Source organism: Gopherus evgoodei, unplaced genomic scaffold (genome assembly GCF_007399415.2).
Source record: "Gopherus evgoodei ecotype Sinaloan lineage unplaced genomic scaffold, rGopEvg1_v1.p scaffold_45_arrow_ctg1, whole genome shotgun sequence".
Taxonomy (NCBI): domain Eukaryota; kingdom Metazoa; phylum Chordata; order Testudines; family Testudinidae; genus Gopherus; species Gopherus evgoodei.
The window spans coordinates 1,997,092-2,010,914 of record NW_022060066.1 but is presented as its reverse complement, the minus strand read 5'-3'; the positions used below and the strand labels follow the sequence as shown (position 1 = coordinate 2,010,914).

Here is a 13,823-nt window from a genome sequence, read left to right as displayed (position 1 = left end):
CAAAATTTATCTGAGATCTCAAAGTGGTGCTGGGAGACATGACATGCCTCAGATCCAGCCCCCCTAAAATAAGCAGTCTGTTCTTTTATATCCATGAGAACTTTTCTTGCTGACTAGCAAGCCCCCGTTTCCCCTCCCTCTTCTGTCCGGCTGCAGTATTCTTTTCTCACACACACTTCTTTGTCTTTCCCCTCCCTCTCCCCCTTGTAGCAGTTACATTAAGCAGTTAATTAAAGCTGGTGTGAATTATGACCTTGTCCTTTCTTTTCTTTGTAAACCATTATCTCCTCTCCCTTGGCCGAAAGTATGCAGGCCTCATTAGTTCTGCCTTATACCAGTTTGAGCTGTATGGCAACTGATAACGGATGTTACACCTGGCCTCTTCTATTTATTGGCCTGTTAGGTCAATTAGAGTTTAAACATGGAAGAACTTTTGCTCATCTGAGGCCTAAACAGGGAGACTTTATATCCTTATTGCTTTTTACCTTTTAAGTTACTTAGGGTTATGCTTAGTGACACCAACAGTAGGAAGCCTGCCAAACAATCAGTGGAGTCACTGCATGATCAAGGTGGTAAAGGAGCATTCCAGGAAGACCAGACCGTTGCAGAGAAGCTAAATGAATTCTCTGCATCTGGCTTCACTGCTGAGGATGAGTGGGAGGTTGAAAATCCAGAGTCCAAGGTTTTATTTCCAATTTTGGGAGGAGAATGAATCAGGACACCTGTGACTCAGACAAGTAACTTGGGCCCAGATCTCACAGATATTTAGGGGCTTAATTCCCAGTGAGAGTTATACATCTCAATGCCTTTGAGGAGTTGCACCTTCACCTATTTCAGAGCCTGTTTCTCCACCTGTAAAATGGCAACAATAATGCTTACCTTTGGGCTGTGAAATACACCAGTTTAAACCTGAAACCACTTCACTGACGTTAACGGGATTATGTCAGTGTAAGTGAGAGAACAGTCTGGTAGGAAGCATGGTACATAAGGGATTTTATTATTTTCCTTTGCAGATTTTGCCAAGATTTTCCACACTTACGTTACCCACAAATGTTATTGAAGTCCTGCATTGCAGATGCCTTCTCCCCAGCCTTTGTTGACTCTGAATCTGGATATATATTAGGATTGTCAAAGGCTTGTGAGGGTATTAGGTTCCTATGGAAGTTAGAGTGCCTAGGTACTTTTGAAATCCCACTAGGTACTTTTCAGCATCTTTAGGTGCCTAAACGACCTGGCTCTCTACTGCCAGTATCTTTCCATATTTTCCAGTCCTGGGACTTCAGAATGAGGAAAATCCAAAGTGGTATATAAATGTGAAATGTGTTTATTGATATTACACTATTTGTAAGGGGTTTGGAGATCAAAATGATCCCAACATTTCAGGGCTAATTTTTTTAAAACTAGGAGCCTAAATTCAGATTCCTAAACTCTGATTTAGCCTCCTAAATAAGTGACTTTCAGAAATGCTTAGCAGGGTTGCTCAGTACTTTTGAATATCAGCCCAATTTACAGCGCACATACGGATTTCTGGACAGTGCCTCTGAAAACTTCAGCCTAGCTTTTCAAATGTTGGCTCAAGACTGTATTCCCTAATACAGACTGAAAAATCTTTGAGATTCCACAGAAAACCATGGATTTCTGTCACACACATTTTCCTAAAATCAGCTGTGTAAAGGTCTTTTGACACATGGTTTGAAGCCATGGATTAATGTTTCTGCCTCTCATTCACTTCATTCAGAAAAATAACACTGACTAGTTCATGTTCTCAGCCAATGGCAAAGCCGCTCTCTTCCCTGTCCCACTCACCACTTCCTCTTATCTGTCTCTCTTTCACCCTCATGGTACTTCCTGTATTCTGTTTCAATACTTCCAGACCTAGGCTAACGTGGTGGGTGAGTTGCAAGCTCTCTAATGCGGTTTGAATCGTTTGCCAGTCACCCACGTTTTAGGATCGAACCCCGTGTTCAGACTGTATGTGGTGGAGAGCGGTGTTCTGGCGGAGGGAATTGGGCCCTGGGCCTGTTGAATTCAGAACGCGTGGGTCAACCTGTTAGGTGGGGCCGAAGGCAGAAGGTTAGTGGGAAAATGGTCTATTAAACCTATGAGATTGTGCTGTGTGATCTTCTGAAATTCCCATTGAATTCGCAGTATCTGGGCGAAACAGCTGACCTGATTTGTCTCTGGGTTTTAATAAATGACCATGTGGCTGTCCGAAGCATTTCTCCTTGGGCCCACATGAAGCGAAACGTGCTGTGGAAAGAGTTTGTTGCCTCTCTCTACTCATCTCTTCTCCCCCGCCCGCCCCAATGTGCTTTGGTGACTTGTTTCAGGGCAGGCAGGGAGCGTGCTGCAGAGCTCGGGAGTGAACCCAGGAGCTAAATTCTGCCCTTTAATCCAGTGAATTCTCCTCGCAGCTCCGGAAGGGGGAGCAAAGTCCTGGGGCCAGCTCCTGCTGCTATAACCAAACTATAGTAAACAGCAGGAGTTTTGTGAACGGGTGTATGTCTCTTTAAGAGGAAAAAGCACATGGCAGCGAGGGAGGCGGTGAAGGCTGAACAAAGGATGCCCTTGCCGCGGGGGGGAGCAGGGTTAGGAAGATGCCTTCCCACTTCCGCCACGTGTTCTAGGACTAGCAGCCTCCTTCGGGGTGTGGAATGAGCTGGGAGCGGGTTTGACTTGGGGTTCAGAAGTGCTGCTAGCAATGGTGAGATTGCTCATGCAGGGGATGTGTTTGGGGGAAGGATGGGAGTTGAAGGTCCCTCCAGATCTCCATTTTGCTCCTGTCTCCAATGTAATAGCTGTGGTGGTGTTGGATGTGGTCTGGTTGCCAGGTTTTGGTCTGTGTATCCTAAACCAGTTTGTATCTCTTCATTTTAGGTTGAGCATGGAACTGATTTGCTGAGAGGAAACAATTGCTTTGGACCAATGCCATGTTCCAGATATGGGGAGCAATGAGCTGGTATGAGATTGACTTCTTACAGAGGAATGGGCATCCCTTGCCCAGGGAACTAAACTCTATATAACAGCAAAACTGTTGAAATCTAGGAGTAACTATAGTGGGTTAGAAGAGGGGGGCTGGGAGTCAGGACCCCTGAGTTCTATTCCCAACTCTGGGGGAGTGTAAACCAGTGGTTAGAGCAAGAGAGTCCAACCTAGTTCTAGAGAAGGGGGACTGGAAGTCAGGATTCCTGGGTTTTATTTGTCTACCTCTCTTTAAGGACTTCACCAAGACCTGCAATTTCCAGGGCCGCCCAGAGGCTTCAGGGGCCCTGGAGTCTTTGACAGCGGAGGCCCCCACTTCTGTGGTAATTCAGTGGTGGGGAGTCCTTCCACTCTGCCACCGCCAAAGATCTGGAGCTGAAGAAGCTCCGGGGGCCCGGGCCCCACGGGAGTTTTCCAGAGCCCCCAGAGCGAGTGAAGGACCCCACTCCAGGGGTCCTGAAAAACTCTTGTGGGGGCCTGGGGCAAAGTGCCCCACTTGCTCCCCCCCACCCCCCGGGCGGCCCTAGTAATTTCCAACCTAGAGCAAGGACTCCAGAGTATTCCTGTTAGATCATGGTCCTGCCTGCCAGACCACATATCTCCCTTCCCCCAGTTAGTGCAGGCTGAGGCGTGTCAAACCTTCAGCTCTGCCCTTTGGCTTGTAGCAGATGTTTTTCAGCTCTGACTTTGTCTGTTGCCAGTTGTGTTGACCGGTCCAGCATTCAGCTACGATCATGGAGTGCAGCAGGAGTGACTTTTGACTTTTGGTCCTTGCTAACCTACTAGCTTGTGTGTGTCTTGAGGCCTTCAGGCTGGTGTTGCCTTAGTGATGTGAACATCAGATTTTAAATCCTCATTGTCCAGGATTGGTTCTTCTCTTCCTCTTCAGAGAAATTAACGCTATTGGTCTGAAGCTGTTCAAGTCTCTTGCTTGGGGCGTGAACAGAATTTGAGATCCTCTCTGCTCACTGTGGATGTTAAAAGGGCCATACTCACATGGTGCTCCAGCTATATTCAGAGCCAGGGGTCTAGCTCTTCCAACATTTGTGGCAGGACACCCCCGCAGGCCCCATCTGTGTCCCCGCCAGAGAGTCCAGTGGTCCCTATTTGCTGCCCCCGCTTGCCTTTCTGGGGCCTCAAAGCACAGCATCTCTGTCTTTCTCTCCTCCATCCTGCTTCCCTGCAGCAACTGCTGCCACAGGGTCCTAGTGCCCCCCTTTCCACTGCCAGGGCACACTGACTCTGAGCCTGCCCTTCCCCCTCAGACCCTTCCCTTTTCCAGCAGTACCCTCCACCAGTTCAGCCCCCCCCCCACACCCCCAGTCACTGCTTCTGCTCCATGCCGGACAAGGACGCAGTCCCATTCCTCACCTCCACTGAGGCTATAGTCAGGGGCAACTACAGGGGAGGAGGCACATGCAGCACCCCCCAGCACCCACCACAGAGAGATTCTTGGACCTGAGAGGGGCCCTAGGAGCACATGCAGTGACAGTGGTGGGGGTGAGTGTGCTGCTGGGGGGCTCCTCCCCCAGAGCTCGCTGCTGCTGGCAGGGAAAGGGCTGGGGGAATCCAGGCAGCATGGTAATGAGCAGGGAGCGGGGGCGGGGGGGAGTTGGATAGAGGGCAGGGGAGTTTTGGGTGGTCGTCAGAGAGCGAGGTTGTGGATAGGGCTTGGGGCGGCGAGAGTGCAGGGAACGGGGGATTGAATAGGTGCAGGGGTCCCTGGGGCAGGGGTCGGGGGGAAACAGGGAGAAGGGATGGTTGGATGGGGCAGGGGTTCCAGGGGGGCTGTCAGGAAGGGGGGGGGTTGGTGTGGCAGGGGATCGAGGGGCTCTCAGGGAACAAGGAGAGTTGGATGAGGCAGGAGTCCCAAGGGGCCGTCAGGGGACAGAGGGGTGGGAGATGGGGCAGGAGTTCCGGGGGGGGTGGGCGTTAGAGGGCGAGAAGCAGGGCGAGGGGGTGTCGGATGGGGCGGGGCAGGCCATGCCTGGCTGTTTGGGAGGCACAGCCCCCCTCCTCCCCCCCTTAGCAGCCCTCTGTGACGAACTGGGAATGTTCTTAATGTTTTCTCTGAATACTGTGTTGGTGCCTCAGTGTCCCCATGGCAGTTCTTAAGTATCTGGCAGAGCAAGGGCCAGTGCACCTAAATGCCTGGCACTCTGTCTCCTAGCAACTGATGGCCTGGGCCCCTCCCCTGCAAAGGTGCCAACTGAAGGTGTTGGAGACAAAGGGATCAGGTGACCTCCTGGCCCGAGAAAGGAGCTGAGCAGAGAGGAGGGGCTGGAAGGGGTTGTTAGTCTGGAGCTGGCTGGGGTCAAGGGTGGAGGGCAGACCTGGGGGTCTGGCTCACTGCCCCCCAGAATGGACCCAGCCAAGGGGTCCGGTTCGCTGTATCTACAAGCTCTGTTTTAGACCCTGTTCCTGTCATCGAATAAACCTGTTTTACTGGCTGGCTGAGTCACGTCTGACTGCAAAGTGAGGGTGCAGGACCCTGTGGCTTCCGCAGGACCCCACTGAGGCGGGCTCGCTGTGGGAAGCGCACGGAGGGGCAGAGGATGCTAAATGCTCCAAGGAGAGACCCAGGAGGTGAAGACGTGTGAGCTTCTTGCCCTGAACAAGTCTGCTCCAAGGGAGAGGAGGCTCCCCAAAGTCCGGACTGGCTTGGTGGGGAGCAGTTCCAGAGCATCGCCCAGGGACTCCGTGACACCCTCCATACAATTTTGGAAATCGGATTCGGCCCTCAAGCCAAAAAGTTTGCCCATCCCTGCTTTACAGGTAGCGCAATTAGAGAACAGCGACTAAGAGGGATGTTATAGCTGCTGGCTGGATGGATGTCCATAAAAGGGAGCTCTCGCCCAACTTCCTTTATCACAGTGCCAGCCAGCCCAATGCCAGTCCTGCTTCATGGACCAGCTGCGGGCCCCCAGTTGAGAACCGTTGTGCTAAAATATTCCCCCTCCTTCTCCTGTTGCACTTTGCTCTGGCTGTCTCTCTCCACCCTAGAAGTGACTTCATTTTAGTCCTGCTGTCTTCCCGTCCTTGTATAGTGTTAGCTCTTATAGACTCCAGGACTGGAAGGGACCTCGAGAGGTCATTGAGTCCAGTCCCCTGCCCTCATGGCAGGACCAAATATTGTCTAGACCATCCCTAATAGACATTTATCTAACCTACTCTTAAATATCTCCAGAGATGGAGATTCCACAACCTCCCTAGGCAATTTATTCCAGTGTTTAACTACCCTGACAGTTAGGAACTTTTTCCTAATGTCCAACCTAAATCTCCCTTGCTGCAGTTTAAGCCCATTGCTTCTTGTTCTATCATTGGAGGCTAAGGTGAACAAGTTTTCTCCCTCCTCCTGATGACACCCTTTTAGATACCTGAAAACTGCTATCAGGTCCCCTCTCAGTCTTCTCTTTTCCAAACTAAACAAACCCAATTCCTTCAGCCTTCCTTCATAGGTCATGTTCTCAAGACCTTTAATCATTCTTCTTGCTCTTCTCTGGACCCGCTCTAATTTCTCCACATCTTTCTTGAAATGCGGTGCCCAGAACTGGACACAATACTCCAGTTGAGGCCTAAGCTGCGCAGAGTAAAGCGGAAGAATGACTTCTCGTGTCTTGTTTACAACACACCTGTTAATGCATCCCAGAATCACGTTTGCTTTTTTTGCAACAGTATCACACTGTTGACTCATATTAAGCTTGTGGTCTGTTATGACCCCTAGATCTCTTTCTGCCATACTCCTTCCTAGACAGTCTCTTCCCATTCTGTATGTGTGAAACTGATTATTCCGTCCTAAGTGGAGCACTTTGCATTTATCTTTATTGAACTTCATCCTGTTTACCTCAGACCATTTCTCCAATTTGTCCAGATCATTTTGAATTTTGACCCTGTCCTCCAAAGCAGTTGCAATCCCTCCCAGTTTGGTATCGTCCGCAAACTTAATAACCGTACTTTCTATGCCAACATCTAAATTGTTGATGAAGATATTGAACAGAACCGGACCCAAAACACACCCCTGCGGAACCCCACTTGTTATACCTTTCCAGCAGGATTGGGAGCCATTACCAACTACTCTCTGAGTACGGTTATCCAGCCAGTTATGCACCCACCTTATAGTAGCCCCATCTAAATTGTACTTTCCTAGTTTATCTATAAGAATATCGTGCGAGACCGTATCAAATGCCTTACTAAAGTCTAGGCATATCACATCCACTGCTTCTCCCTTATCCACAAGGCTCGTTATCCTATCAAAGAACGCTATCAGATTAGTTTGACACGATTTGTTCTTTACAAATCCATGCTGGCTATTCCCTGTCACCTTACCACCTTCCAAGTGTTTGCAGATGATTTCTTTAATTACCTGCTCCCTTATCTTCCCTGGCACAGAAGTTAAACTAACTGGTCTGTAGTTTCCTGGGTTGTTTTTGTTTCCCTTTTTATAGATGGGCACTATATTTGCCCCCTTCCAGTCTTCTGGAATCTCCACCGTCTCCCATGATTTCCCAAAGATAATAGCTAGAGGCTCAGATACCTCTGTTATTAACTCCTTGAGTATTCCAGGATGCATTTCATCAGGCCCTGGTGACTTGCAGGCATCTAACTTTTCTAAGTGATTTTTTACTTGCTCTTTTTTTATATTATCTTCTAAACCTACCCTCTTCCTGTAAGCATTCACTATATTAGACATTCCTTCACGAAACAAAGAAGTCATTAAGCATCATTGCCATTTCTGCCATTTCCAAGTCTCCCGTTACTGTTTCCCCCTCCTCACTGAGCAGTGGGCCTACCCTGTCCTTGGTCTTCCTCTTGCTTCTAATGTATTGATAAAAAGTCTTCTTGTTTCCCTTTATTCCCTTAGCTAGTTTGAGTTCATTTTGTGCCTTTGCTTTTCTAATCTTGCCTCTGCATTCCTGTGTTATTTGCCTATATTCATCCTTTGTAATCTGACCTAGTTTCCATTTTTTATATGACGCCTTTTTATTTTGTATGTCACACAAGATCTCGTGGTTAAGCCAGGGGGTCTTTTGCCACATTTTCTATCTTTCCTAACCATCGGAATAACTTGCTTTTGGGCCCTTAATAGCGTCCCTTTGAAAAACTGCCAACTCTCCTCAGTTGTTTTTCCCCTCAGTCTTGATTCCCATGGGACCTTACCTATCAGCTCTCTGAGCTTACCAAAATCCGCCTTCCTGAAATCCATTGTCTCTATTCTGCTGTACTCCTTTCTACCCTTCCTTAGAATTGCAAACTCTATGATTTCATGATCACTTTCACCCAAGCTTCCTTCTACTTTCAAATTCTCAACAAGTTCCTCCCTATTTGTTAAAATCAAGTCTAGAACAGCTTCCCCCCAGTAGCTTTTTCAACTTTCTGAAATAAAGTTGTCTGCAATGCAGTCCAGGAACTTATTAGATAGTCTGTGCCCCGCGGTGTTATTTTCCCAACATATATCTGGATAGTTGAAGTCCCCCATCACCACCAAATCTTGGGCTTTGGATGATTTTGTTAGTTGTTTGAAAAAAGCCTCATCCACCTCTTCCACCTGATTAGGTGGCCTGTAGTAGACTCCCAGCACGACATCACCCATGTTTTTTACCCCTTTTAGCCTAACCCAGAGACTCTCAACACTTCCATCTCCTATGTCCATCTCCACCTCAGTCCAAGTGTGTACATTTTTAATATATAAGGCAACACCTTCTCCCTTTTTCCCCTGTCTATCCTTCCTGAGCAAATTATACCCATCCACACCAACATTCCAGTCGTGTGTATTATCCCACCAAGTTTCAGTAATGCCAATAATGTTGTAGTTGTGTTTATTTATTAGCACTTCCAGTTCTTCCTGCTTATTACCCATACTTCTTGCATTTGTATATAGGCATCTAAGATACTAGTTTGATCTTGCCTCCCAGCTTTGCCCTGACCCTCCTTCCTCTCTGCCATTATAGCCCGTGCTCCCTCCTGTTTCCAACCCATCTCCCAGGTCTTGTTCCCCACTTAACTGTGGGGTTTGCTCACCTGTCCCCGTCGAACCTAGTTTAAAGCCCTCCTTACTAGGTTAGCCAGTCTGTGCACAAATAAGGCCTTTCCCCTCTTCGAAAGGTGAACACCATCTGTGCCTAGCAGTCCTTCCTCGAATAGTATCCCGTGGTTGAGGAAGCCAAAGCCTTCCTGGCGACACTATCTTCGCAGCCAGGCATTCACCTCCACGATGCATCTGTCTCTGCCCGGACCTCTACCTTCAACAGGAAGAATCGAAGAGAATACCACCTGCGCTCCAAACTCCTTAACACGTACTCCCAGAGCCCTGTAGTCACTCTTGATCTGCTCAGTGTCACACCTCGCAGTATCGTTTGTGCCCACATGGATGAGTAGCATGGGGTAGTAGTCAGAAGGCCGGATAATCCTCGACAATGCCTCTGTAACATCTCGGATACGGGCCCCTGGCAGGCAGCATACCTCCCGGGATGAACGGTCAGGGCGACAGATGGGTGTCTCCGTCCCCCTCAGCAGAGAGTCTCCAACCACCACTACCCTACGTTTCTTATCAGTGGTGGCAGCAGACCTCCCAGCCTTAGGGGTACGAGGCTTCACCTCCTTAACTGTTGGGGGTGATTCCTTCTCTCCTGTATCAAGAAGAGCATAACGGTTATCTTTTACCACAGCAGGAGGGTTCACAGCAAGGGTGGAGCACTGCCCGCTGCTAGAAGTAACCAGCTGGCTGTGTCCACCCTGAGCCTCCTCCTCCACTGGTGTGTCAGATACACCCTGAGGCATCTCCTCCTCCACTGGTGTGTCAGTAGTCCTGTGAACTGGGACAGCACCGTCAGCTGTCTCCACATGGATACTGTCCAGGAATTGCTCATGGATATGGATGTTCCTCAGCCTGGCCACCTCCTCCTGTAGCTCTCCCACCTGCTGCCTGAGAGATTCCACCAGTAGGCACCTTTCACTTTGGATGCCACCCCCAGCCTGGATATCAGTAAGTGGAAATTGCAAATTACAGTCTTTGCAAGCTCACACCAGAATCTGGGTAAAAGCATCCATGCTTTGGTGCTCTGTCTGGCTACAGGCGCAGGTGGAGGAGACAGAAGCAGTGCTGGCACAGGTGTTGCGGGTCCTCCTCACCATTGTAAGCCTCCCTCTGTCAAACTCTCACAAATTCCCGTCTGCAGCTCTCTGTCCGCTCTGCTGTGAACAGAAAGGTTTTGGATGTGGCTCACTTTATAGGTTCAGGGGACCAATGGGTCACAGATGAGACCGACAAGGGACTCCCACTCCCTTCCTACTCCCCTTCCCAACTCCCTTGCAAAACTCCCTGTTAGCAGCTTCTGTTCACTATGCTCCCTGGTCGCTTGTGCGCAGCTTTATACAGCCCTGGCCTGAGTGAATGCCCCGCCCACTGGTTAAGGCTCAGCCAATTACCAGAGGCTTCTAGCTTTCAAACCTTCCTGGTAGCTCCGCCTCCAACTGCCAGCTACAGCACACGGTCCTTCAAACAAACAAACCAAACAGACTGACAAACACAAGCTCAGCACACAGCAAGTAACCCCCAAACACAAACACACACTGCAGACAGTAACTTACCCCACAGATGCTGTATGTGCTCCTCCTTCACCTGGAGAACTCCCTTGCAAAACTCCCTGTTAGCAGCTCCTGTTCCTCTTCCTGCCTAGCTATGCCCAGGTAGAACTAGCCTGTGGTGTGCTGGGGAATTTGGGTTTAGATGGGTCCAGAAGCAACTCTGATCTCTGGTATAGCTGCAGTAGCAGGGCAGAGGAAGCGGGTTTGTGGGTCATGGTCTTATGAATGTTTCTTTTCCTGTTTCAGATGGTGGAGAGGCTGGAGACTGACTCCCCAACCCCACAAAATGATTGGGGCTGAAGTGGACAAATGAAGCAACTGAATCTTGAAAACGGGCTGAAATGAAACATACCGGACCTGAGCACACAGGAAAGTAGGGGGTAAGAGTCTCCTGCTGAGTAGGGCCTTAAAGAGAAGGGACTGAGTGGTTTTACAGCCTACATGAGCTGAGTTAAGGACAATCAGCTCCTGTGCTTTCAGGGCTTGCTCTGATCTCTGTGAGGGGTAGTGGGGAGTAGCCAGAGGTATATTGCTGGAGGTATAGGGTGACCAGATATCCTGATTTTTATAGGGATAGTCACAATTTTTGGGTCTTTTTCTTATATAGGCTCCTGTTACCTTCCCACCCCCGTCCTGATTTTTCACACTTGCTGTCTGGTTACTCTATGGAAGCAGGATACTTGACTTGATGGGCCCATCCACTGTTTTATTAGTAGTTGCCTAGAGGCCTTACTGTGCTGGAGGTTGTAGAGTCACTTAGAGACCATCCCTGTCCCAAATATTTTTTGTTAGCTTTGTCTGCTTAGGTTATAAAAGATGGAAGACAGAAGGTATCAGCATTACAGATGAGAGCTGAAGGCTGAGATTTTTCAAAGGAGCCCAGTGAAGTTAGGCACCCAAACCAGAGATTTAAAAGGACTTAGAGGTCACCCAGGGAGCCTGTGGCAGAGCTGAAAACTGAGCCCAGATGTCCCAGTCCAGAGCCTTAACCACACAACTATCTTGAGGGTGGGTGTTGATTGGAGACCCGGCCCACAAGACATTTCTTCTCAGACCCATGAGACCCTTCTGTGCTTTGCCATTGATAGTGTCACAGCTGGGCTTGAGGGCGTGGGTGGAGTCTCCCATGAGTATATTCAATCCATCTTTCACCTGATGACACGTGCTCTGAGCAGACCCCACTGCATTGCGGATGGAGAGATGCATTAACTCCCTGTCCCATTTTGGGCCTGCAATGAAATCTAGTAGATGTGGTTAAGGTTTAAGGCCAGGAGGAACCATTATGACTAGATAGACTGACTCCCTGCATCATAGGGAGCATAGAAAGTTACCTAGTAATCCCCACTGAGATTCCCTGACTCCTTCCCATTTCTAAAATTCAACCATTATCCCTCCTGTCCCTGCATGCTGCTTTTAAATAGTTCCCTGCACTAGCCCTTCTCACCTCACTGCATCTCCAGGTAACTTCACAGCACCATTTCCCTGGCTGAAACTGCTGTGCCCTTAGAAGCTGCTCGTATGGCCTTATTGAAAAGCCAGATCTTTGTAGGCCAGACGGAACCATTAGATTGCCTAGTCTGAGCTCCAGTTTAATACCAGCCACAGAACTTCACCTAGCGATCCCGCTGATTGTATTTGAGTAACGCATCCCTCCTAGAAAGGCATCCATCTCTAATTTTTCAGTGTCCTTATTAAAATTTGGACACCAGAACTGGATGCGATAATCCAGTGTCAGACTCATCAGTGCCATATACATGGGTGAAATCACCTCCCTGCTTCTACTGGCTAGTACCTGTTTATGCATGTGGGGATTTTCTCTGTCGTCTTCTTGCAGGTGGAGTTGGAAGCTCGGGAGCCCATGCTGGAACACGAGGCAGTTGGGTGAGGAAGCAGCTAGAATTCTCAACCACTTCAGAGTCCTGGGTGGTGGTTTGTGTGTAGGAGGGGCAGCCACATTGCCACTTGTAGGACTAGGAGGAGTCTGCTGTGATGAACTGCATGTTCAGTCCGTGTTTCACCTGAATACCCTGATGACACATATGCCCTGAGCAGCCTAATGAAACAAACACCTGCAGCTGAGGTCTGATTTGGGGGAAAGCTGATGTTCTAATGATCTCTAATGCAACCATAAGTCCCCAACAGTGAGGAGAATAAGTAGCAGATCCATGCAAACTCTTCAGAAACTTGGTTCTGGTTTTTGTGCAAATGAAGGAGTATAGATGCAAGGAAAAGTTTTCCATGTAGTTGATAGCCTTTTTTTTTTCTTCCCTTCTCTCTCTCTCTCTCTCTCTCTCTCTCTCTCCCCACATTGACTTGGAAATATTTCCTCATTGTATCTTTAGGGGCAGGAACTCTAAAAACAAAATGGGATGGTTTCTCCTCTCCCTCCTCACCCTGGATCCCTTATAGGAATCACAGATATAAGTACTGCTGGAAGTTCGTATCTATCCAGTTGCTTAGCATGGCCTCATATTGGTACCTCAGGCCAATGTCACCATGGGGGCAGGTATGGGATGAGAAAGAGGTACTATGGCAGACCTAGCAGTTAACAAATGTCTGGCATAGCGTATACCATGCATTCCTCATTCAGTAACAGTCTCTGAATTGGTCTTCCAAACATTGCCAGGCTGTCTTTCATTACCTGAAGCTGTAGATGCCTTCAGAAAGCCATATCTTTCTGCATACATGGATAGGAACTCCTTTCTGCAGGATTTTAGTAAGGAAACTACTTAGTAAAGGTTTGCTTGTTAGGGAAATTCATGGTGTATCTCTCTAGGGAATCCTGTTGCTTTCAGAACTGCTCATTTAAGGGAGAGTGGCCGTGATGACCGTTCCTCTTACTGCCATGAGCCATGGGCAGCGGGATTTTGTGTCATCGCAGATTAAACTTGGCCTTTTTTTACTCAGAGTGCTCCTGGATGGGTTTGGCCATCCGTTGGCACATCTGAATTTTGCAGGGTCAGACACTCAAAGAGGCAGAGAGGGACTGGACTTTTGGGGAAAGAAATGGGGTTGAAAAAACAGCTGTTCTGTACATATTTCTCTGTAAACTTTGGGCAGTGGGCTATGGTAACCAGATAGTAATTTTACAATGTGAGCTGAAAGATTGCCTGAGCTGAAGCAGTAGGAGCTATGCTGGCCTCAGCTGGGAGGAGTTATTGCAGTTAAGCTATCTAGTTTTCCAAGAGGCAACTGTGTGCTGCATTCTGCATCTTTAAATCTGAGATTCCTTATCTTTACAGGGACGATTTTGAGAT

At 48.6% G+C, this 13,823-nt stretch overlaps 1 long non-coding RNA gene and 2 other non-coding genes across 3 annotated transcripts; all 3 read left to right on the top strand.

Moving 5' to 3' along the window:
• The first annotated feature begins 1,823 nt into the window (after positions 1-1,823).
• LOC115642794 lies at positions 1,824-12,446 on the top strand. The gene is made up of 3 exons (XR_003998237.1): positions 1,824-1,892; positions 10,813-10,946; positions 12,401-12,446. It is a non-coding gene; the product is annotated as an uncharacterized LOC115642794 (long non-coding RNA).
• A 98-nt stretch (positions 12,447-12,544) lies between these two features.
• Positions 12,545-12,621, top strand: LOC115642819. The gene has a single exon (XR_003998241.1). It is a non-coding gene; the product is annotated as a small nucleolar RNA SNORD126 (small nucleolar RNA).
• A 767-nt stretch (positions 12,622-13,388) lies between these two features.
• On the top strand, positions 13,389-13,535 carry LOC115642817. The gene has a single exon (XR_003998239.1). It is a non-coding gene; the product is annotated as a small nucleolar RNA SNORA79 (small nucleolar RNA).
• Positions 13,536-13,823: the final 288 nt, after the last annotated feature.